The following is a 25,029-nucleotide window of genomic DNA, read 5'->3' as shown; positions in this document are numbered from 1 at the left end:
TATATATGGCATATATATATATATATAATATTACTATATGTAATTGATATCTTCTATTTCTTGATTCCCACATACATATATACGTCTTTTACAGCTGTCTTTTTTCTTTTTGTGGTTTACACTATTGCATTTATGTACATTAACTCTTTGATTCACAGATAGGCGTGAAGTTCGGCTGCGAGTTATTTGCACGAGATAATTGTGTTACTTTTTGTAAATGGATTGCCGGGTATAGTTACAATCACTCCGGTATCCGATATATTTGCGTAAATATAGATGCAATCAATCAATGAGACACAAGATCACTTCGGGAAAAGATGGAGTAGATCTTCTTTGACATACAGGCGAGTATAAGATTTCATTTAAGATTGAAATGTATTCTCTTATAAACGAACAACACATAGCTTTATTTTAGATATCAAGACGCACATGGTATACGTGAATCACTGACAATTATTGCATGTATTTTAATTATATTTTTACTACCCTACATATGTACATGCGTTGTCCACAGAAAACTGACGATCATGCTACCAGATATACATACGTTTTTAAGGTAGAGTGACTCGTCTCAAATATAGGAATTTCGATATAGAATAAAATATTAAATTTATCATATTTGCAAGACATGCCTAAGGTATTAACAATAAGTGTAACCATACTGGGTTTACATGCAATGTATGTGGTTGTCTTACTATAATTCATCGTAGCTTGCGGGAAACCTCGTTCGTTTTTATTGTGTTATGAGAAAATACACGAATGCATAAAACAGAAAATAATAAAAAATATAAACAGTTCGCCAACTAACGTGTTTATGAAATATAGTGTGATAGTTATCTATTTAACAATTTTATGTCATTTCCTTTGTTTGAATATTTATCTATATTTTTCTTAAATATTTTATTATTTAAATATATACATAATTCGGATACTTTATCCTGATACGACGATTTCTCATTAAATTGTTAATACATTAGGTGTTAAATAAAATACATAACATGTTTAATAAAAACAACTTTGTAAAATATTATTTATATTTTCTTAATTTTATTACTTCCTCAGTATTATATAACACAAGTCAATGATCCAACAAGCAAAAAATAGTATAAACAAGAGCAATGTGTTAATTTGTTGGGATATAAATTAAATGCAAACCATGATTTAGTACTATTATAATTGAATACTATTTAAACATTTTGTTAACTTGCAACCTTTAGAAATTGTAAGACTAAGAAAAAAATTTGAAAATCCGTACAGAGATTTTGACAATAGCTATATATATATATATATATATATATATATATATATATATATATATATATATGTGTGTGTATATATATGTATATATATATATACATATTCGAATGAAACCCCTCGTTTTAAACGAAAAATAATTTTAAAAATCCTTCTTTTTTGAAGTAATCACTCTATAAACATAATTACATATACTTGGGCTTTCATTTAGTCTAATTCGTAATAGTTCTTTTTTACATATGCATTACTCTCGATTGTTTTGTAAATTGTTACATTTTTCACGGTTCGATATCTTCAATTGTCATAATTGTGTGATAAAAGAATACTGTACTAAAAGCAACGTTGACATAAAATTCAAACTTTAACGATTATTTTACAGCTGTCATAAGTGCATAATTAAAAAAAATTATAATAAAAAAGGCATATTTTATTAAAATCATATCTGATATGTCGACCAATAACAGAATATTCATCATGCAATTTGAGTTGATTTATACTTTTTTTTACATACTATAGTGTTGATGAAGGTTGTGCCTGGCATGTTACTCTCAGATTTTGTTGGTTTTCGTAATGTCAGATTAAGTAGAAAACGCTGGTCAGGCGTGTATTGCTTAGTGACGAAAGGCTAATAAATTTTGTTTGTTTATCAAGCAAAATATTGCACTTGTTTGGTTTTAAAACTATTAAATTTTGAATTCAATATTAACAGTGCTTTAAATACAATAGACTTTTATCACTTAAAAATACACGCCGGACTAGCGTTTTCTACTAAATCGAACCTTACGCTCATAGATAAAATCTGAGAGAGGCGTACAAAACATAACCTCCACCAACATCATGGTACGTAAAAAGCAATATTAACAATTTATATTCCTTGATGAATTATGGATCCAAATATCGAATTTGATTTTTATAAATTAAGGTATTTTTATTTTAAAAAAATCTGCATTTGTGTGGTCTTTAAGCGGTAAAGTTTTGATTTCAAAATTATGTACCCCTGAAGGCGGAGGTATTTTCACACTCACCCGCATATGTTTAACACTGGTCTCGACATTCAACGGCTATTACTCCTTCTTCGCATCTGTATTATAACAAATATAGGTAGAGAAATATTCTATTATATTCTTTACATTTCCTATCTTAATACATAACGTTAACGAAAGTCGTAAAGTTAAGATTTTGTGCGACCGTTACAACGACGACGACGTAAGCAGTTGTTTTTAATGAGGTCAATGACCAGGTTTGTTTGTTATAAGCGAAGTAAAAAAAACATAAAAACGAACATTAAAACTTAAGCGTGGGGTAATCAAAACATCGAAAAACAGACACAAAAAAACTAACATAAGGCAAACGAACAATGTTAAATGTAAAAATCGGAAAAAACAAAACAGAAAAGAAAACAGAAGAACAAACGTTAAAAAAAACACGTGAAATATGGCTTATGGCTTTTCGATATTAAAATTTTAAAATATCGGTGGGTACCCGGGTGTTTTTGGGTGTGTGGTCGGGGGTGGATAAGCTAAGTAAAAAAAAATAAACAGAAAAACGAACGTTACGTGAAAAATTGCTTAAATAACACTGGTTCAATATTTAAATTAAAAAAAGTCGAAAAATAGACCTTACATCGATTCGAACCCAAAACGCGCTAACCAACCGAGCTAACACGGCGTACATCAAATTTGATCAGTTCTTCAACAATTTAAAGTAAATAAGGCCATGACGTCATCTGACGCATGCGTAGAACGGGTGGTCGTCACGAGCGGACCGTTTTTGTTGACCCCATCTGTCGGAAATTGTCGATTTCGGTAAAAAAAAAAGAACGTTTTTGGCCAATTTTTCGATTTTTTTCAGGCGAAGGATTGGGCTTCAATATGATAATGAGTTTGTGAATTTTTTTTGTGCATGTCGAAAGTTTTTAGCGGACACACACACATACATACATACAAACATACGTACATACATACATACACACATTTTCGCTTTTATATATATATATAGATGATAGGTTATGAAAAGGAAGGGTTGTAAAGAGATAGCTTGGGATTTTGGGATATCAGAATCACAAAAAAATATGATGGAAGTAAAAATAAAATTTATAAACCCCATAATTTATTATACATGGTTGTTCACACTGAAACACTCATCACAATATTCTGTGAATCTCTATAGAAAAAACTTGTTAAACTTTGTGGCATATTTCCATTCTATGGAGGTCAGGCGCGAACGAACACCCCATAATTTTATTATACCATATTTCTTCAACCTGAAACATAATAATCAAAGTATACTTACGCAGATAGATATGAAAAGTCTTTATTAAAGTGTGTGCCTATTTCCATTCTATTGAAGCCAGGCGCGAACGAGGACCCCACAATTTTATTATACCATTCCTATTTAAGTTAAAACATACTTATCAAAGTAGTCTTTGTATATCTGTATCAAAAATAATTGTAAACGTTTTTTTTTTCATCTTTAATTTTTTAATTTCCATACTTTATGGATCAGGCGCGAACACAGACGCCACAATTTTAATGAACCACCGTTCGGCCAGATCAACCATACCCATTTCTGTGTCTCGATACATCTTCTATCATTATATGTAATCATTTTGTTTTACAATATTCAACCATATAGGAGCCTATTCGTGACCAGACAAACACAGACATTCAGCTTTATTATATATATATATATATATATATATATATATATATATATATATATATATATATATATATATATATACAGCTTTCTATCGATCTATATATCTCTGTACCTAGATATCAGGAAAGACAAATGGGCTGAAAATGGGTTTCCTTATGTGAAAGTCATAAGCTCAGAATAGAGTCATACAGAAACTCTTCCCTAAGCCAAGCGTCTTGTTAAGTGTCTTTCCTTAAAATTGGTCTGACTTCCGAAGACGTCAAAGAAACTTCCAGAAGAAGCAATAGCCGAATATATTATGTCGTCATACCTAGTTATATGTAATCTTTCGACCCGCACGCATCAACATCACAAGATGAGACAAATCACGGGCCGTAAACTAGATATTTAGAACAAGGAGAACGGTTCCTTATACAACGTGTGTACAGACAAACCTATAGCCCGTTTAGGATGAGAAACACACATACATTAAAAGTGGCATGTAAACACATTTAACACGTATGATTCCACTATATATACACGTATGTTTTCTTAGTACCAGCGCATATACTCGGACATATACACACTACCACACACCAGCCCCTATAAAACATATGTTTTGTTGGTGCCGTGACAGGGATGTGATCTCATGACGCAGATTGAAAGAAAAAAGGAAAGAACGAGGTTACCAAGATAAAAGGAAAAACACATCGTTTAGAAGCGTCCTAGAAAAATACAAATAAATCTACATTAGAGGTAAAAAATAACAAATAGATAATGAATAGAAAATAGTTCTTAAAATTGATGAGAAAAAAATTCTAAACTAAAAAAGGAAGAACACACACACACACACAAGGATATATTATTAATTGCAATTAAGAAAATTGCGATATGACGCAAAAGAAAAAGGGAGATAGTCGTGATAAAAAGAAGAAAACGCATAATAAACAGTACTGTGGAAGAAAAACAAAGAAATAAAAGAAATGAGCATATAGATAGTACAATAAAAAGGAGGAAGACGATGAACGAACAAGATAAGAAAAAGGAAAAATAAAGTTTGTGTTAGCATTTGAAATTCTGACGTTATTTAGAAAATTTGAAAGTTTATTTCGATTAGATATGACATAAGTAAAAACAAATTCGCAGGTTAGCAATTTAAAGCGTTGTTTTTTTGTGGGTTTTGTTTATTCAGAAATATTTTTACGGAATAGTTGCACATTTGATTTTTTACTCTATTGAGAACAAAATCAAACAAAAAAGAGACACACCATGCGCCTTGCTAATAGAAGAGAAGATTGGTTTCGGTTTTAGAATTGAGTTTCGTGAAATTTTCTTCTGTTGTTTTGATATTTCATTAATGGACTGTGGACGTTTTTATTCTTTGGTAATATATGTAAATGTATTTGGAAATTGCAAATGTTATTATGTGGTTTATTAATATCTTTGTATTTGGTTTTTGAAAACTAAATGTTTTTATTGTGTTTTGAAGTTTTTTAAGAAATCGTAGATTCCCGTTCAAACATGTCTCTTTAATATGACGACGATGGCGCCGATAGCGTAACGCCGAAGGCATAACGCCGATGGTGTGGCGCCGGTGGCTTGATGCCTAACAAAGTTTTTTTGTTGCTAATTAATTGAGTCTTTTTTATGTATTAGATAATAGAAAAGTGTCCGAAATGCTATTAGTTGTAGGCGAGTTAAGATATTTTTCAGACGATCCTCAAAATGTGCTTACGTGGAGGTTTTGTGATCCACAGATCTGTGTTTTTGTATTGTTTTAAACTGTCTATTTCTTGTAAAACGGGACTTTGTTGGAATAAATAGTTTTAAATGTGTATTAATGAGAAGTCAAACGACTGAACGTATTTTACACCATTTTTTATTTCTTTATTTTGTTGTTGCCTTATATTGTATTGTATTGTAGATAGCAGGCGAGCTGAGGATCTTTGGTTTGAAGGCATACTTAAGAAATATTATTAAATAAAGTAAATTAGTAAAAAAAAAAGAAAAGAAATAAGAAACACATTTTATGGGGATATCGAAAAAAGAAAATAGAAAAAAGATAGACCATTGGATTATAAGATGCGATGTCAGCAACAATTTAAGGGAAGGGTTTTGTAACGATCCATCAATATTTTTTTATGTTTTCATTTGCGATTTGTGATGGTTCATTTTCAATTTTTTTTAAAGATTTTATCGCATCGGGGATCTGTGTTTCTGCAACCAGGGTTAGCTGCGGTTACCTGTCGGAGTATTGATTGCTCCACACAGCGAACAAAGCAAACTTATTCCCGCCAACGTACATTTCAGGCTGAATTTGCTGAAGGATCAATTTTGGGGGCTGCAGAATCCTCAAAACGTTGGCGAAATGGTGTGATGGCGGTTTAAGTAAATCACGATTTAATCATTCTAGTGGGACGAGGAGGTGTATATATAAAGAAGAACTGTCGATGTTTTGATTAATTAACTTCCTTCCACAAAGGGAGGTGATAGAACAAGACACCTGGTTAGAACTGCTACAGTTGTATAAAAGGGGATTTCCTTGATTTTTGGTTTCCTCGACAACTCGCAAAGGTTTGAAATTGCCGCATGATACTCTGGCTCTAGCAAATGCTCCGCCGAATCCGTAGAGATGGTGCAAATTGTAAGGTTAATTAATGTGTTGATTGTTTCCTTTCAAGGATGGTTGTGGGCTTCAAGTTTTGTTAAATCCGAGTGAATCAGAAAGTAAAAAAAAAGTATATTTGTAATCGGAGTGATGAGCACTGATAGGCTAGAAGGGGTTTCCTGTGTATTCCCTAAAGTTAGTAATATGATTGCATATCGATAATGACAGAGAGTTGATGGCATGGGATGTTGCAGTTGTTTGGTATCACCCGTGGAAAGGTCTTATCTATAAAGCCTGGGGCGATAAGTTGCCCGTGTTGATGAGGCAAAGGTCTTGATTTTTGTGTTTCGGCTGATTTCCGGGGATTTTTAGCGAATACGAGACCTCTCGATGGGAGTAAATAGATGCTCTTGGAATATTTATTTCGTTTTCTTAAGAAACCATTAGATCACAGGAACTGAGTCGTTCTTTCGATAGGACGCAAAGATTGGCGCCACATGCCATTAATTGGGGATTTTATTTTTACAGTGGATTATGGGATGACATCTTTCGTTGTCAGCGAGGTGGTCATATGTAGTTCTTTTTAATTTCAACAAAAGATGTAAGAAAATGCATGCCTAAGCCATACATTTTGATAAAAAGATGAAGACAATGTTATTGATTGCTCGAGCAAAAGCAGAAAGTTATATGTTTATATAGATGTTTATCTAATAACCTGTGTATTTATCAATTTATCTGTTTATCTATCTATCTATTGACCAATATATCTATCTACCTATCTATCTACTTTTCTATATAATTATTTTTTCTAGTTAGAGCTGTTTGGACAAGAAATGCAAATCCATGTTTTTACCGATTATGAAAACATGTAACACTCTTAACCGATCAGGTTTCAACCGGAAATTATCTGAACGGGTTAGCGCAAGTTTGCACTTGGCATGTCACGTTTTCCGGTCTGCGCAAGTATCGTTGCCAGTCTGATTCGAGACATCAAGAAAGAACGGCAATGTGTTTCCTCATTAGAGTGAAGAAGTCCCAGAATTGAGGTATAAAAGAACCCTCCCCGCAAGCTCTCACTCCTCTTCTATGATGTAGACCTGGGAGTAAATAAAATATATAAATACAGACGTCGTCTTGAACTGTCTTGTGAAGTGTCTTGCCTTAAAGCAGGTGCGGCTCCCCAAGACACCAAAGAAACTCCCAGAAGTAGCCTTAGCAGAATAGGTATGTCGTTATGTCATGTTATCTGTAATTATGTCGATACACACACACCAACACTACGACAAATGATGAGCCGTTAAATCGACATTAAGCACAAGGACGGCGGTTCGTTATACAACGTACATTCAGACAAACATATGGTCTGTTTATGATCAAAAACGCAAATACATTAACAGTGCTACCTAAACAGATTCAATATTTATGGTTTAACTATATATACAAGTACGTTTATTTAGTACCAGAGTATATACTCGGACATATAAATACCACTACACACCACCTCTTATACAACAAAAGTTTATTTCATTTTTTAAAACAATAATATTTATGAACCAATCAATTTGTTTCACATTACATCGAGTATATAGATTAATCTATATAACTTTCGTCATTTTACGTTCACATAGCAATGTTTATGTAAACACATGGACGTTGGTATTGGAATATGCTATATAGAGAATCCTTTTGTAATATTAGTAGAATTTTAGATTACAGATTTTTAAAATTGAAGGAAATAAAAAGATGTTTCTCACACAATCAGGATTCGGCGTTATTTAAACAATTACAAATTATAATTATTTTACGCGTTTTACGCGTTCTACTACAGCTCTTTCGTATGATAACAAACGTGACCTAATATGAAAACGCTTGATATATTAAAGAACTAATGCTGCCTGGAGCGCTTAAAACCGCCATATACCAATTCAAAATGACGCATACGCAAGTGTTCCACTATCTCCTTATTGAATGACACGATGAGAAAACTCGATTAGGGCATGTCGCCTGTGCATCCAAACCATTAAACAACAGCTGCACATGTGATTCAGGTCACAAAATGTGATGCAGCTATACGTTTCCATTATTTTACTTTCCATTCCATAGTATTTATACAAGTTTTACTATCTTTTTTAGTAATTTTAGCTTCACACTTTAATCTTAACAGTCTTTTTTAGTTTTTTATGTTACCGTAAATGTTGTGCCTTTACTTTTCTATTTTCCATTTTTTAAAGTTAAAACTTTATTTCTCCCTTCCATGGTGACGTTTATTTTCCTTCTACCTTTTTAAAAAATATGACGTTTTCTTTTTTGTGGTTGTTTGTTTCATATGATAACGAGGAAACACGCTAACCTGAATACAAAATCTGTTTCTTCTTTCATTTATTAGTTGCATTGTTAACGCCAAACGGTCCGCACTGGCATAATAACATTTTTTCAAAAGTTAGAGTCTATTTCATTTCTGTTGTGTAGTTTAACCCTGGGAGAAAATGCAGGTAAAATAGAGCGGTATATTTTCAAGTAAAATTTATTTCTACCTGTGCCCAACGCATATCTTAAATCTTCTAGAACAAAGTTTTGACTTAAAAAGACAAAAGAAAACATTCAACGAAATAAGATGGATAAAAATAAATGCTTTCTTTCGGTTTTACAAGTGAAGATTATCTCCTACTCTCCTACTCTCTCACTCTCACTTTCTCTCTCTCTCTCTATCTCTCTTTATATATATATATATACATATATATTATTTTACCAAGAAAATATGAGTTATAGAAACATTACTGATTTATTATAAGATAGATGGTTTTAAAAATATATACATATATATATTTTTTTGTTTTGAATGTGTATATATACATATATATGTGTATATATATATATATATATACATATATACATTTGCTAGTGTGACCTTTATACCACTAATAAATATAGATGACGAGCTAAGAAACCTAGGTCAAATGATAAAAACAATTGATGTATAATTATATAACTAAATTGCAAGAGATAATAATCATGAACGTAATTTTGTCGAAAATAATAATGCTTAAAAAGAAAAATTAAATTGATGAAAATAAATGTATATTGTAATGCGCCTTAGAGATGATACCACCGTTTCATTTCATTAATAACCACTTCATCATTGCTTTGCCGACATTAATTCCAGTCACGATTTGCAGGGGAAAAATCGTAAGAAAGCACAAAACAAGAAAAGAGAAGTTTTTACTTACCGTTTTAAACACCTCTATTTTATTCGACAACGAATCTAAATTCAATTTGCTGATCTTCGTTCTAACAATTTTACTCGTCAAATTGAGAGTCGCCAATCTAAAAATAATGCAAACGACTGAAAAGATAGAGATAGGGACTGTTCGTTTTTTGTTAATGTTGTAGACCTCAAAGTTGTTAGTAAACGTTCTCTTTTTCTTCTACCCATTTCTTAGTTAATCGTTTGTTATTTGTTGCTTGAAGTTCACGTTGTGTGAGATCCTATTCATTAGCGTCAGTTTACCAAGTAAGATTTGTTTTCACATTTTTACGTATTTTCGGAGGAAAAAACCGTAATTATACATATACGTTGCAGAAATCTTTAAAGTTTAATCAAACTATGTTACTTATCTCAGCCTAACCATTATACAAAATAAAGACTCCGTTTATCAACCTTTTACGTTGATTGCATAATTATTTTAAAATTACATGTTAGAACACGAGTATTTTAAGTTTGATATTTATATCTCATAGATTATACGCTAAAAGAACAAACAAAATCACTTAAAAAAGGAAATAGGTCGATAAGAAGCAATATGTTTTTCTCCGACAGTAAAAACAAATTGCTCACGATAAATATGAAGATGGCTGCTATAGAACTTTTGACACGATAAATCCACAAAAACAAGAAAAGATATAAGTATAGAGGTCCATGTGAACGAAACAATGACTATGAACTAAACTGCAATAAATAGGATGATGTGAAAAAACTGAACGAAACAAATCTTGTCATATTCATACATGATTTAAAACTTACTACTTTATGTTCTACGGACATGCTCGTTTTAACTTAACGGATCGGATGAGTAACGTATCACTAAAGTTTCATCAAATTTTTTCGTTTTGCAAGGCAATTCAGGATCAAGTTTGGAGTAAATTTTCATTGAATTGTCGATTTACATTTGAATTTACATGTTCTCATTTCTCTAAAATTATTCATACAAAAAATCACACGATATACGATTTAATGTGTGGGCATATGGTATTTTGCACGCAATCCAGGAAATGATATTAATTTTATTTCGTACATTTAATAAAATTAATTTTATATGTTTTCTTCGTTTCAAAAAGGGAAAGAAGCTTTTGCTCTTGGCTACAAAATTATAAAGTCGGGAACCTGGACGGAACAGTTGTCTACCAAGAACTCGTCATCTCCAGGACGTGTGGAACAACTAACCATCGGAAACTGTTCTGAAACTAAACATAGCTTCCAAGTAAAGAGGTTATTGACGCGGCGTGAGATTTATTTCGGTGGATCATAATCAGAATTCGATTTGTGGCAAGTAAAATTCTCAGGATATTTACGAATTCAAAAGCTACACAAGATGGATAAAAAAAACTGAGAACACAAACGATCCCGACTTTATTGAAAATAACGTAAGTGTTTTTGCGGAATTACTACAGTGCTTAGATGACCGAAGGAACGTTCAAGAATATATATATATATATATATTTGTGTTCGTTTGTTGAGAAGAATATGTATTTTGTTTATGTAAAAGCTTGCCGTATTCATACATGGTTTTAAACTTAATACTTTATGTACTACGGACATGTTCGTATTATTTAAACGATAGAATGAGTAACGTATCAATAAAGTTTCCTGAAATTGTTATCTTTCGCAAGGCAATTTAGGATCAAGTTTGAAATAAATTTTCGTCCAACTGTCAATTTACATTTGAATTTAAGTGGGCTCATTTCTCTAAAATTATTCATATAAAAAATCACGGTAAAACTCACATGATATAGGATTAAATGTGTGGTCATATGTTATTTTGCGCCCAAGATGTGAAATAATATTAATTTTATTTCGTACATTTTACTGAGTAATGATGTGTGTTACAAGTGGCACTTCTTGAAATAAAAACCAGTTTAGTTTAATGTCGCTTTCTGCTTGGTAGTATATCTGCTGTTTGCGTGTAATAAATTAAGATTTCACTCTTGATTTTAAATTGAATCGCTTATAATATTTCTCTAATTATTTTTTATATATAAATACACTTGAATTATATATACAGCTTTATACACATAATCAAACAATTATCCTTTATACCGACAGCTATTAGCGTTTCATGCTTATACCATCATTATTGTAGAGGTAACATTCTTTAAAATGTATGAGATTCGAACCTAGCGACGAAGCAAACTTTGGCACCATTAATTAAGCCTTTTCCTCAGGGCTACTAAAAAATTGCCACGAAACGAAGATAATTAGGAACCAGCTAACGCCGAATTCGAGCGAATATATATATATATATATATATATATATATGTTTGTGTGTGTGTATGTGTGTGTGTGTGTGGGTATGTGTGTGTGTGTTTAACCTTTTGCATCAAGTTAAATGCACTCATAGACATTGCCATCCTATCCTCCGACCGCCCCCTATCATCATACTCATTATATCATAACAGCCGAAACTTAAAAATATTGCCGCATATTACCTAATCAATATTACAACCTTGCATACCCCCCCCAATCATAAGCGATTTTATAGCGGCCATTTGCCGTTTAGGTTGCACCTGTCAAAATACCATTCCATAGATAATAGACACCCCACAAACCGTTAAAATAAATTACCACGCACAACAATACACCCCAAAGTTAACCCTAAAACATATACCCCTTAAACTCTACACTATGTTAAAGACCATATACAATTTTCTATATAATACTATATTTCACAAGCTTCTCCTTTATAATTGAATAAAGCTTCCCCAAACATTTTATTACTCCTCTTAAACTTTTTCGTCCCTAATGAACCCTATGCTAAACGCCGCATCTTCCCCATGCTAATTAGTACCTTCTCTACTCTTCTGACGAGATGCAGTAGACTTCGAAATGCCCTGGCATAAAGAGTCCCGTCTATCCCCCAAAGTTTGCTTGTATTCCATTATTCGATAAAGGACCCATTCTATATCTACCAATATATAGTTTTGTAACTTCATTCCATACTCTTGTTTTCTCATTATATATATATATATATATATATATATATATATATATATATATATATATATATATAATCATGCGCATACAGTACTGTTTCGTTGTATCACAACTCCTCAATGCGGCTGGACTAGCACCTTTCTCAAGCTAAGGATTGAACTTGGAATAATCGCGCTAAAATCGGCAGTACTACTCATCGTGGAGGTCATTTGCGGTTCCCACGGGAGCAGCACTAGCAAATGACCTCAACAAATGTCTATTTCAAACAAATATTCGTCCACTACTATTTGTATATATATATATATATATATATATATATATATATATATATATATATATATATATGATGCCCATTGTTTGACCGGAATTTGATAGGAGAATGTAAGCATGTATAGTTCAACACTGACATTCGTTTTCTGACTGGCAATATTTCGAGTTAAATATCACTGAAAAAAAGTGTTTAAACTTTTCTGCGTAACCTTGTTTGAACAAAATATGTAATTAGTCATATATTTGTATTTAAATCCACGAGTAGCTTTCTATTTCTATTGTCATCAGCTCGAAATCAATGTCTTATTTCTATCAAAATTATGCCGTCCAAAATATTACTTGTAACATAAAATAGGAAATGTCTTTCTTTGTTTTTGTTTTTGCAAAAAATATTTGGCGAATATTAGATCATTCTATTTTATTTAATAATTAAACTGTTGCAAATACTTACAAAACATTTCACAATATTTACACATTTTGCGAATACATTCTTTACGTAAATATTTTAGTATTATATCGGTATGTTCTAGGAAATAAAGTAAATCAATTGTAAAAAATCAATCACATTATTCAGTTATTTTCTAGAAATTATCTCTAATGACTCCAGATTGAATCAAAAGAATAGTTTTAATGATGTATTATGATCGTGTAAAAATGTAAATTTATCCAAACTTTTTTAAATGTTCTAACTGTTAACATATCGATTTCTTTAACCCACAAAGTAACATTGTCTTTTATGTATAGCAGATCAAAGGCTTTAAATCCATGCTTTTAAAACGTCAATGTAATAAATGGAAGAAAAACATTATCTCAGATTTTATTGGGACAGACAGATCAACTAGCAAAATTCTTTAAATAGACACTGGCTAGATTTCCAACTAACGTCATCGAAACGAGACTGACAATTATCTTTGGTTGCAATTATACAAGTAATACAAATATAATAGACAACCATCGAGGATTTATACGAAGCAATTACAGAAATGTTCACATTTCGTGAACTCGTCTCAGATTTGTCCACAAACTAACTCGGTCGATTCTATAATGAGGGCCAATTTTCATATATATTCTTTACCGACAGAAACTAATGATCCGACCAATTTCTAATATCAAATAGTCGCCCATTCATAATTCATTAGGTTTAATGCAGCAAAACGAAATTGTCGTTAAGTCATCCACTCGAGGTCTAAAATATCGATCAATTAAGTAATCAATCAACTTCACCAAATCGATTACTCCGACTATACGGCGTTTATATTACTCAGATATCTATTGATTTCTATCAAAATTTAAATTAGTTTATTGGATTTTGTGGGGCAACAATCATATATGGCAAGTATATATGGAGATTTGAATATGCGTATACATATTTACATTTTTAAGTGTAAGTGCATATATGTGCATGTTTTGGGTTTCTAGATAATAAAACCATGTATACATTGTGCATATATTGACCTGTTGTTCATTCACTGGTATATTTAATATATTTGAAACGTTGCTCTATGCAAGTAAACCCGAGATTTCACTCAACTCTAGTCCAAGTACAATGATGATAATAGCGATAGATAGCTTGTCTTTTCGCTCATCTACAAGCAAAGAGCAAATGTGTCGATCAGGAATTAAATAATGAGTAAAAGTACACTCTTTGTAAGGTTCAAATATTAATTGGTATTTCCAGAAACAGTTCTAACAGGGCTTATATAAATACTGCACTTTCATCAAAAATATGTTTGTACACGGACGTCAAGGCACATATTTTAAATATTAAAGAGGTGGACGGGAATCCGAAAGATATCTCATAGAATTTTAACTCAGATGCCCCTTCCTACATGTATGGCTACTTAGTCTTGTTTGGGATATGATAGGCAGTCTTTTCTATCATCAAATAATAGCAGCAGTCTTGAGACACAAGAACATCCTGGTTGGTGGGTGAGAAAACCATACAACTATATTTTACAAATTAAAGAAATAAAATAAAAATGTATTATATTTTTACTCTTGTGTTGAACACAATTTACGCTGGAAAGCACCGCTTACTTCGAATTATAAATCAGCGAGCGCAATGCTTAATAGCAATCATTTAACACTCAGTAACATATTAAACAAAGGAGTGTGAGATGCACCTAATCATTCTGATATATCTGTAGGTATCCAACCAGTAATACTCCAATCCTATGCCTTACTAAGTTATTTTGTATTAAATGTGAGATAATTTATAAAAGTGTTCTCACCCACACAAACACACGCACACACACACACACACACACACATATATATATATATATATGTATATATCTGTATATCTATAAAAGTAAAGGTGTATGTGTGTCAGTGTATTTGTGTGTGTGTGTGTCTGCGTGCATTTCCCTACGCAATAACTCTGTCCATTTTCAGTTTACAGACTCGAAATTTGATATACAGTGTACTGAGATTTGGGAAAATCTATGTGATTAGTTTTCGGCCAGAAATTTGGCTGTTAAGGGGTCAAAGTTCAACGCTTTAACTTTTGAGAACTCTACCTAACTCCTCCGTCAATTTTGGGTATAAACACTTGAAATATATATAGGTTTCTATAACATGACTCTAACTTAATAACTTGATTTGAGCCAAAAACAATAAATGTTAAGGTGTGATAATAGGGGTCAAATTAAAAAAAATAGTGACCTCTGCGATCTCTACCAAATCACTCAGACAATTTCTGGTCTAAACATTTGAAATTTTACATAAAGGGTATTCAGAGGTATGACAGGCTTTTTAATCGGTTTGGGCCGAAAATTTTAAGTTATCAATATATAAATGCATGTATTTATGTTTGCATGTCTACCTAAAACTTTTCATAGAAGCGACGGATTTTGCGAATATTATCGATTTGATGTTCGACCTTTTATACGCCAAATATCGAAAAATTGGCTAAAAACATTAATATTTCACTTTCAACTAGGCATTTTTCAACAGTGGGGGGTCGCTTTTTTCGCCGATATTTTTGAAAGTCATCCTCTCCTTTCGATTGTCGAGCCTTAATTTAAACCCACGTCACTTCCGGTTTGGTGGTGGTAGTAACAGCAAAGACGTCAGGTTTTTCCCCGTTCTTTTCCTCCTTCGCGGTATGGATTCTAGCCTGCCTTATTACTCCCACTCTTTTTGTCAACATACACATCCAAACACCGGGCAGCGCCGGGCTGAAATGCTACTATATATATATATATATATATATATATATATATATATATATATATATATATACATACATATATATATATATAATAGTACATCTACTTCACAGACTTATGAAAATTATTGACATGGTATCCTGGACTCAAGAAAATACCATACAATACAATAGCAATACAATTTTTGAAAATAAAATAACAGTACAATATTTGAAAATATATTTGTTATCAAAAGTATAAGGAAAAAAAAGGTGTGTAAATATTTGAAATTACATTTTTTGTGAAAACTATTACTTTGATCTAATTTAGATCAAAAAAGTCATTGGAAAGTCAAAAAAGTGATAGCGTTATCAAGAGAGTAAGATAATATATATTATTATTATTATTATTATTATTATTATTATTATTATTATTACATACCTACAGCCACTAGTGTTTCATCCTTTCCGGAATCATCAGTGCAAGGTGTCGTTATTAACGCCAGTCTAGAGATTCGAACCCCGGCAACATGCTTCGCTTCAAGACTTAAGATAGTTGACGTAGCAACCTTTTGACAGAAGTACTCGTTCATAAGTGTCGCATTGCAAGTTATGTGGGTCATAGTTTAGACCATCAATTAAACCTTTGAAAAGTTCTTGCTTCAGATTTCCATGTGCCTGCTTTCATCATTTAGAGCAGCACAACATTCATGTAAAAGCTTTCGTTACTTAGCCTTGGCAGAGTCTAGGTTGATTTGCAGAGTTCAAATTGATATTTGTACAGTCCCTGAACCCCCATCTTAACCTTATGATGAGGGGGCTTGCAATTTTCAAGCTCCCCATAAAAATTGTTTCGGTAGCCTATAATCTTTCATTCAAACCACGTACAACACATGTTAGATCTGATTAGTAGGGTCTTAACACTAGAGCAAATTGTCGGGTATAATGTGCTTGCCACTTGATGATTTAGATACGTCTCAAGCATTTTTGATAAAATCGTTCAAGCAATGTAATGTGATTTGATGCAATGTCCATGTCTCCGATAAATACAACTGTGTGGTTCGCATATAGGTATTGAAAACGAAGATTCGTATCCTGTCTGTGATTCTGCGGTCAGACCACACTATTCTCTAACTTTCAAAAATCTGACTTCATTTATGGATATTTCCAGTCGCGAGAGCCATCAGTCGACAGAGAACTACCAAGGTAGAAAAATGAATCCACTACTCTAAGACTAGCACCACAGACATTGATGTTCGGATCTGCTTATAACTGGCCAGGTGCAGGACTAAACATAACCTTTGTTTAGACGGACTAGTCTTTAGAAAAAAGGCAATGCAGGAGTAAGCAAACGATCCATTATATGCTGTAGATCAGCCTCTCTGTGCGAGAAAAAACAACAACATCGTCTGCATACAGTAGCTCCTAAACAAAGACATGATGCACCTTCATCCTGCCAGTAAACCTTCTAAGAGAAAGAATACGACTTGTAGTTCGAAACTTAAACACGACACCCTTATCGCAATTCCGAAACGCACGAGCAAGTAGAGTAGCACAGAATATTGCGGACAGAGTGCAGGCAGGAATATCACCTTGCTTGATACCATTGTCAATTGAGATTTTCTCAGACAATTTTCCGTTTAAGAAGACTCGAGCTTTCATGTCCCTGTGCAGTTCCTTGAATATTCTAACAAAGGTTGGAGGACACCACACCTTCTCTAAGATCAACCAGACAGCATCCCCATTGACGGTGTCAAATGCTTTGTTCATATCAACGAACACTTGATACAATGGCATCGGTTGTTCAATAGATACCTTCTGCACTTTCTATGCAAAAAAAAAATCATATTCCTAGTCCCTCCAATCTTAAGCAATTCCACCAAAGGACCACCCAGACTCAGTTCCTTGCACCCGTTGATTTGTTGATAGGTAACTTCACCTTACTCAAGCAAAGAAAACGACCTGAATAAATCATATTGTAGTAGGCTATAAATTGAATTAGCGTACACTGCTGAAGGATTGTTAAACAAATCAGTAAAGCAATCCTGCCATCTTTTCAAAATATTTTCTGGATCATTAATGACAAAAAACCCGTCTTTCGACATCAGGGGAGATATTGAAGAAATCGGAAAACAAAATACTTGGCGCAGATATCAATATTTTTTTTTCAATTGTTTGTATCAGTCGCCTTTTGGATTTGCTCTGTAATATTAATCCACAATATGTTTTTTTTTTCTTATCTCACGTTTTAATATGACTTTGATTTTCGCATGATCAGAATAGGCATCACGAAGGTCGCGTTTTCGAATTTTGATGAAATCAGTAACATGACCAAGCACTGAAAGCGGATGTGTCGAAATAGCCTTGTGCTTCAGTTTGCGGTGATAAAAAGTGTTACAGATAGCAAATTTAAATTCTGAAGACAGCTCTATTAACGTGCATTCCAGCAGCATAAGTTCAGTTTTATTAATGCACTTAGCATTCATGGTACCAATACCATAGCAGCCAAGAGCACTCTAGGTGTCATAGTCTTTCCCAATACCGGCTTGGAAATCACCAAGAATAACAATTTTTTCACCAATTAGTGTAGATGCAATAGCAGTGCAGAGACTCGTGGAAATAAAAGATGTCATCTTCATTCGCGTAAAGGGTTGTTGCATAAATTTAAAGAATAGTGATGGGGTTGTTATGTGAGAGAGGAACACGAAGATACATGATGCGGGCACAGATAGTAGAAATTTCACAGTATAAACTAATAATGTTTAGATTGCAAAACCGACCATCTCTTTCGACACCCTCCGATTTACTAATCCAGAAAAGATGACACCTCTGTTATTTGATCTTCTCTCGGTAGACGGGTGTCTGATGGAGCAGCAATATCTATATTAAGTCTCAGTAGTTCAGCAGTGACAAGCGTTGTCCTGCGCCCTGGACGGTTGGATGGCCTTTTATCAGAAAGAGGGCGCGCATTGTAACATCAAAAGTTGAGTAAAAATTAGTAAAAAATAATTTTTCTAAGAAATTTGTTGGCTTTCCTTCTGCTTACACGAACCATTGTTAGCCGCAAGAGACTAACCAGTGACAGAATATCAGTGTTAGCATTTCTAGTGCACATTTTCTGACACATTCCCAATGATCTGGGTGAGCGGTGCTCTACCAAAATAGGGCTGATCAGTCACAGAAGCTCCCACCCGAGTTTTATTTATCATGTGAAGGCAAAACAACAATGTAAAGATTGGATTTCTGTCCCCTTTCTGCAGATTTGTGACAGCTTGACAGGTCTATACAAATTGCAACTCCTCCATCGCTATAAAACGTGCAGTAGAAATGAATAGTAGGTAGAAGGTAAAAAAAAAGTATAAAAAGGGAAAGATCTCAAGTAGCATATGTATATCATTGTATTAAAGAAACACGCGCTTGTACGACACAGCTGCCAATCTCTGATCATTTGCAACAATAAACAAGTGACAATCCCTTGCACGATGACCGGTAATTGTTTTGGCTGCAGATTGTTTAAAAGCTTATAGGAGCTCATTTTATCCTCCTGATGTCTTTATCCATGACAGGGACTTATGTAACTAGACACCAGAGCATAGTCCACACGCCGGTGAGTCATGAGTGCCACAGTCGACAGGGTCTAACCTCCTCTTGAGGTGTCTGTCAAGGTATTTCTTAGACCTTAGTTAAAAAAGAAAACTTATCCTGCAAGGTACACAAGGTCCTACTTTCTGGAGTGAACACTTGCCAATCACCAAAACTCACGACGTGCAGGTGGGAATGATTTGACTGGAATAAGCTATATATGACGCTAGAGTATATGTGATCTTTGCACACACGCTCACAACAATCTGATCTCAAATTTATATGCATATATATATATATATATATATATATATATATATATATATATTTACATAGGGTAGGCCACCAAAAATTGTTATGATTTTTTAAATTCTTTTATTATTCGTAATTTTATTTATTTTTTTTTTTAATTATTTAGATCATTATAATATTTTCGAAAAATAATGGAAATATGTTTCAACGCGTTTCAGACCTTCTGTAACGAGTCCACTTCAGAAATGATGCAAAATGTAAAATATTTAAAACCTTTAAAACTTGATCTTTAGTTTTCTAGGGTCTCAAAGTGAATATTATAACTAAACAGTTATCGTGTGCTCGAGTCATCCCAGATGCATATCATCTAACATTTTCAAAATCACAAAGCACCTGCTTAACATATCTGCACTTAACAAGTACAAGCAAGTTAGACACAAGTTTCATTGATGTAGAATCCACTGCTTCCCCCAAAAGTAGCGCTCTCCATTGTGTCTTCCATACACACAATTACCTATATATATATAAATATATATATATATATATATATATGTATATATATGTATATATATATGTATATATATATGTATATATATATATATATATATATATATATATATATATATACACGATTATGTAAATGTTTTTCCCGCTCATATATATTTTCTATGTAAAATATATAAACGTTTCCATTTTTCGTCCCGTATCATCATATGCGGGATATATATCCCTTTTCCGTGTGATTTTGCGAGATGTTTTCTCCTTTAATATCTGCATTATATACATATACTTCTCCCCTTTCCTCCATTCCCTTCCTTCTCTATTATATATATTTTATGGTACTTAAAATATGTACTTATTTAAATCTTATTTTTAACTTCGTCCGCTTCCTTTTTTTAAAATAAAAATAGCATCCGTCTCCCCTGATGAAGATTGGGAAAAGCATCCGGAGTTAAAAAGTAATCTCTTTGCTGTTATAATATATATATATATATATATATATATATATATATATATATATATATATATATATATATATATATATAAAGAGCTAGAGACTGTTCTACTACATATTTATAATTCGGTTGCCAGAAAATATCAATGGAAAATAATAAAATACAAGAATAAAACGAGAATTATATACGGCGGTCCATGAAAAATTTGAAAGAAAGGGGTAAGAAAGAACAACAGACGTTAAAATTATACACGATGTAAAAATAAATTTTCATGTGAAAAGTATGGTGATTTTAAACTGCGTTACAAACAGTGAAATCATACTTGTATTGTAAACTATATTTTAAAGAAAATGGATTTCGTTGCATAACATTATTATTATTGTCGAATCAAGTTTAGTAAAGGTAAAAAATTGTTATGAAATCTTTGCCATATTGAGTAGAGGAGGTAAAATTGAGGATTTGATGAAATAGAATGCTTAATTTTCTGTTTTATTGAAGTGAGAAAATTGTTTAGAAAATTAAATGTACTTTTACGTTTTTGTTTTTTGCAGTTTGGTAAAATTGAGTCTTTTTACTTTGAAGGCAATTGTAATACCTCAAGATAAAATTTAGTTTTGTCATATTTTAGACTAATTGTTTGTTTTTATTTAATAAAAGACTGAGAAATGGTTGTTTCTTTACTGTTAATGCATTTAGTTTTTTTTTATTTTTATGCCATACGTGAATTTATATGCATTATATTTTTTTTAGTTTTACTTGGAATTTGCAAAACAGTAAATAAAAAAAAGCGTACATTTATTTTGTTTAAATTATAGCTAGGGTAAAATATACTAGTTTAGAAGGATATGATTTTTTTTATTTAAGCTGTAAACTACTGATTTCGATGATGATTCAGGAGACTGCAAGTAATCAATTTTTAGAAATATTTTAGTCCATCGTAGTCAGACAACTAAAAGCATAAAGTCGTTGCACAACTTTATGTGAATAAAGCCGAGTTTTGCTGTCTAAATATATGTCTGGTGATGTGGAATATTCGCGTCATACAGCGTACGTGGTGGATTTTCTAATGACAAAAAAGGACATTACGTTCTGTATCTGTCCAGGAGGAAAAAATAAGAAGATTTGAATAAGAATGCAGATTATTACGTAAAAAATTAATAACCACATGACACTTATAGGGTACATTGTCTACACGACGTAGCTTGACCTGAACAGTGTGAAATAGAAGCTACCTATTAAGTCACTTTGAGATGTATGCATCTGGGATAATCCAAATTGTGTATTCTGAAGCACCATGGCAGGGACATTGGAACAAAATAACACACCTTGCCGCAAAAGGTTAGTTAAGTGTTTATATAGAACGGATGTTCAAAAGTAAAAGCTATAGTTAGGGAAAATATAACGTTTTTGCGAGAATCTGTGCTGCAAGTCGAAAGCTTGAAATTCCGAGAGAATTAGTACACTAGAACAGGTATTTTGTATAATTGGGGACTGGCCACTTGAGAATTGTAAGAAGTTTTCTATGTTATCCGGAAACGTAATGAGAGTAATTTATCTGTAGTGACTGTCAGGGTTGATATCTCGGGAATACGAAATGTCTAGAAGTTATTAGCACTTATGAGAGTGAGGGGATCAGAAGAACCATCAAACGAAATGTCGTCTAATTGTGCGCCAAGACGAAAGAAACCTCCGATTAACTTGTGCTGAATGGTGGCTGAAATTACGGCCGACATTAATGTAATAGACGGAACACTAGCGGAAATGTCATGATACCAGAAAAGGAATTCAGATCTAAATAAAAAGAAGCGTCAGTCAATGGGTAAATAATGCACAAGGAAAAAAAATAATTGGGATATTTATGCTATTCTCCTCAGTGAGGTATGTGCGTTGAAAAATCTAGGAATTGTTTTCTCATGAACAGGAGGAGAGGAGTGATTTAAAAATGTACGAACATTTTTGAAAAATGGCGAGGAAATAATGTTAGATATTGTTTATCCCGAGTACTCCGGATACCTGAATAAACGAAGAAAAGAAATTAACGTCTATATATCTGACGTTATTGAGGTGTGAAATATTCCGAAATAATATATTAGGGATAGATATTAAAACGATATAATATTTGCAGTTAAATATTTATTTAATAAACAATTTAGAATATATTACACCTGTCAAATATTTCTATAATACAAATTTGGAATTTTAGTTAAAAAACAAAATTTCAAAAACAATAAAACTTACATAATTATATAATGTAAGATACTAAACAATGGAACGAGCTGTTATATATTAATGACATTCAGACCAATCAGATTTGCCGTCAGTTAGAGAGAAGACTGATGTCAGTTGATACTGAGTGGAGATTGGCTTGGAAGAGATTCCATAGTAGACCAATTATATAAGATGTATAAACCAAATAAAATGTGGCAAACGCCGCGGGAACATCGAACGAGAGATCTGTGAATTATAACTTGGTGTTACTGCGTTTACTTCGGAGAAAAAGTATCTCAGTTACAGAACTCGCGTGAAAGAGTACCTCCAAATTGAATAGATCTATTTTAGAGGGGCTGGTTTCCTTTCTGGTATAAAAACGCATACAAATATGTTTATTCGTCTCTGTACAAAAAAGTATCTAACACGTATTTGTCCTGTTTTGCTAACTTTTAAATTAAATATTATATAGATACGCATACACAAAAGATGCACGAGTCGATACGACACAGTAACATAATACGTATATATATATATATATATATATATATATATATATATATATATATAAACTAACATAAAAAAACTATATATATATATATATATACGTATATAAAATGTAGGGTTAAAATAAAACATACATCAAGAGACAAGGTAAAAAACAAACGTTACATAAACAAATGCAATACGCACACATATGCACTACATGTATGGGTGTATTCTTATTAGGGGACACTATATGCTATACGACATTCACACGTTATATATAGTAGGTCTAAAAAGTAACTAGAGAATTTAAAATCTTTGTTTCATTAATTATTAATTCTTTTGCTATTTCAAATATTTTTCAGATTATATTTTGGAAATAAATTACAAATAAGCATAGATTTGAACAAATGCACATACAATGAGAAACACAATAGATCTTTTCAGGCAAGGCTTTGGCGACAACATTATGTCTCGGCATGGCAATACCAAATGGTCATCACTTTCCCTTGATTTAACTAGACCCGATTTTTTCTTCTGGGGATATCTTTAAGAGAGCGTCTCTTGTAACAGACCCAAACCTCTGCACGAAGTTAAGGGCAATTTCAGAAACAAAAGAAGGACGTTAAATCGCAATCCAGAGATTCTGCAGTCTGTCAGCAATAATATTTTGGAAAAAGTACACATATGCGAAGATGAGAATAGGCAACATTTAAAAGATGTTATTTTTCATAAATAAAGTTTGAATTTCGCATTCATCGTGAGAGTTTCGCCGTGTCTTTGTCAGATTGTCTTATTAATATCTTTAAAAAATTAAGGATTGTATTTTAGTTCAAAACACTTCACTTATTTTCTGGACCCCTTGTATATGTATACAGTCTTCTATGTTAGAGTATTATTAAGATATTTCTAATAATTTGTCCACAATATTGATGCTAGTCTCAGAACGTATCAAGTGATTTTACTTTTAACTTTTTCCATATTCAGAACCTTTCTAAGTACTTTATCAAGGCGCCACGGGTCTTTACTGTAAATGTGGATGCATAAATGCATATATTAAATATACTATGTAGATATTATTAGTATTAGTTTGTATCTAATTATGCAAGTCTATCTGGTTTAGATATTACGGTAGTTTATGTGCCGTCTAATATATATATATATATATATATATATATATATATATATATATATATAAATCGCCATCAACATACAGAACTGTTTCGCCGTTTCACAGCTCATTAATCTGGCAAGACAAGCAACTACCTCAAGCGAGGATCTAAACCCGACCGTGCAAATGACAGTCAGAGTTTCTAACCGTTACGCTATTCAGCTGCTACTTTGCTGACAGTGAAATAACAATGTTTTAACATTGTCCTAATACCTAAGGTCAATTTAGTTACACAAAGAGCATCGC

The 25,029-nt window shown here is 32.5% G+C and overlaps 1 long non-coding RNA gene across 1 annotated transcript in view; it reads right to left on the bottom strand.

The window, feature by feature from the left end:
* LOC145288233 (uncharacterized) overlaps positions 1 to 2,449 on the bottom strand; it is a 500,017-nt gene extending 497,568 nt beyond the window's left edge. The window contains exon 1 of the long non-coding RNA XR_013869269.1: positions 2,280 to 2,449. This is a non-coding gene — a long non-coding RNA (uncharacterized LOC145288233). The remainder of the gene's footprint in view (positions 1 to 2,279) is intronic.
* Between the last annotated feature and the right edge of the window lie 22,580 nt (positions 2,450 to 25,029).

Source organism: Euprymna scolopes, chromosome 11, assembly GCF_053919585.1.
Source record: "Euprymna scolopes isolate OS-2025 chromosome 11, ASM5391958v1, whole genome shotgun sequence".
In the NCBI taxonomy this organism is placed as follows: Eukaryota; Metazoa; Mollusca; class Cephalopoda; order Sepiida; family Sepiolidae; genus Euprymna; species Euprymna scolopes.
The sequence above is the reverse complement of the archived record's forward strand: the minus strand, read 5'-3'. Positions and strand labels throughout refer to the sequence as shown.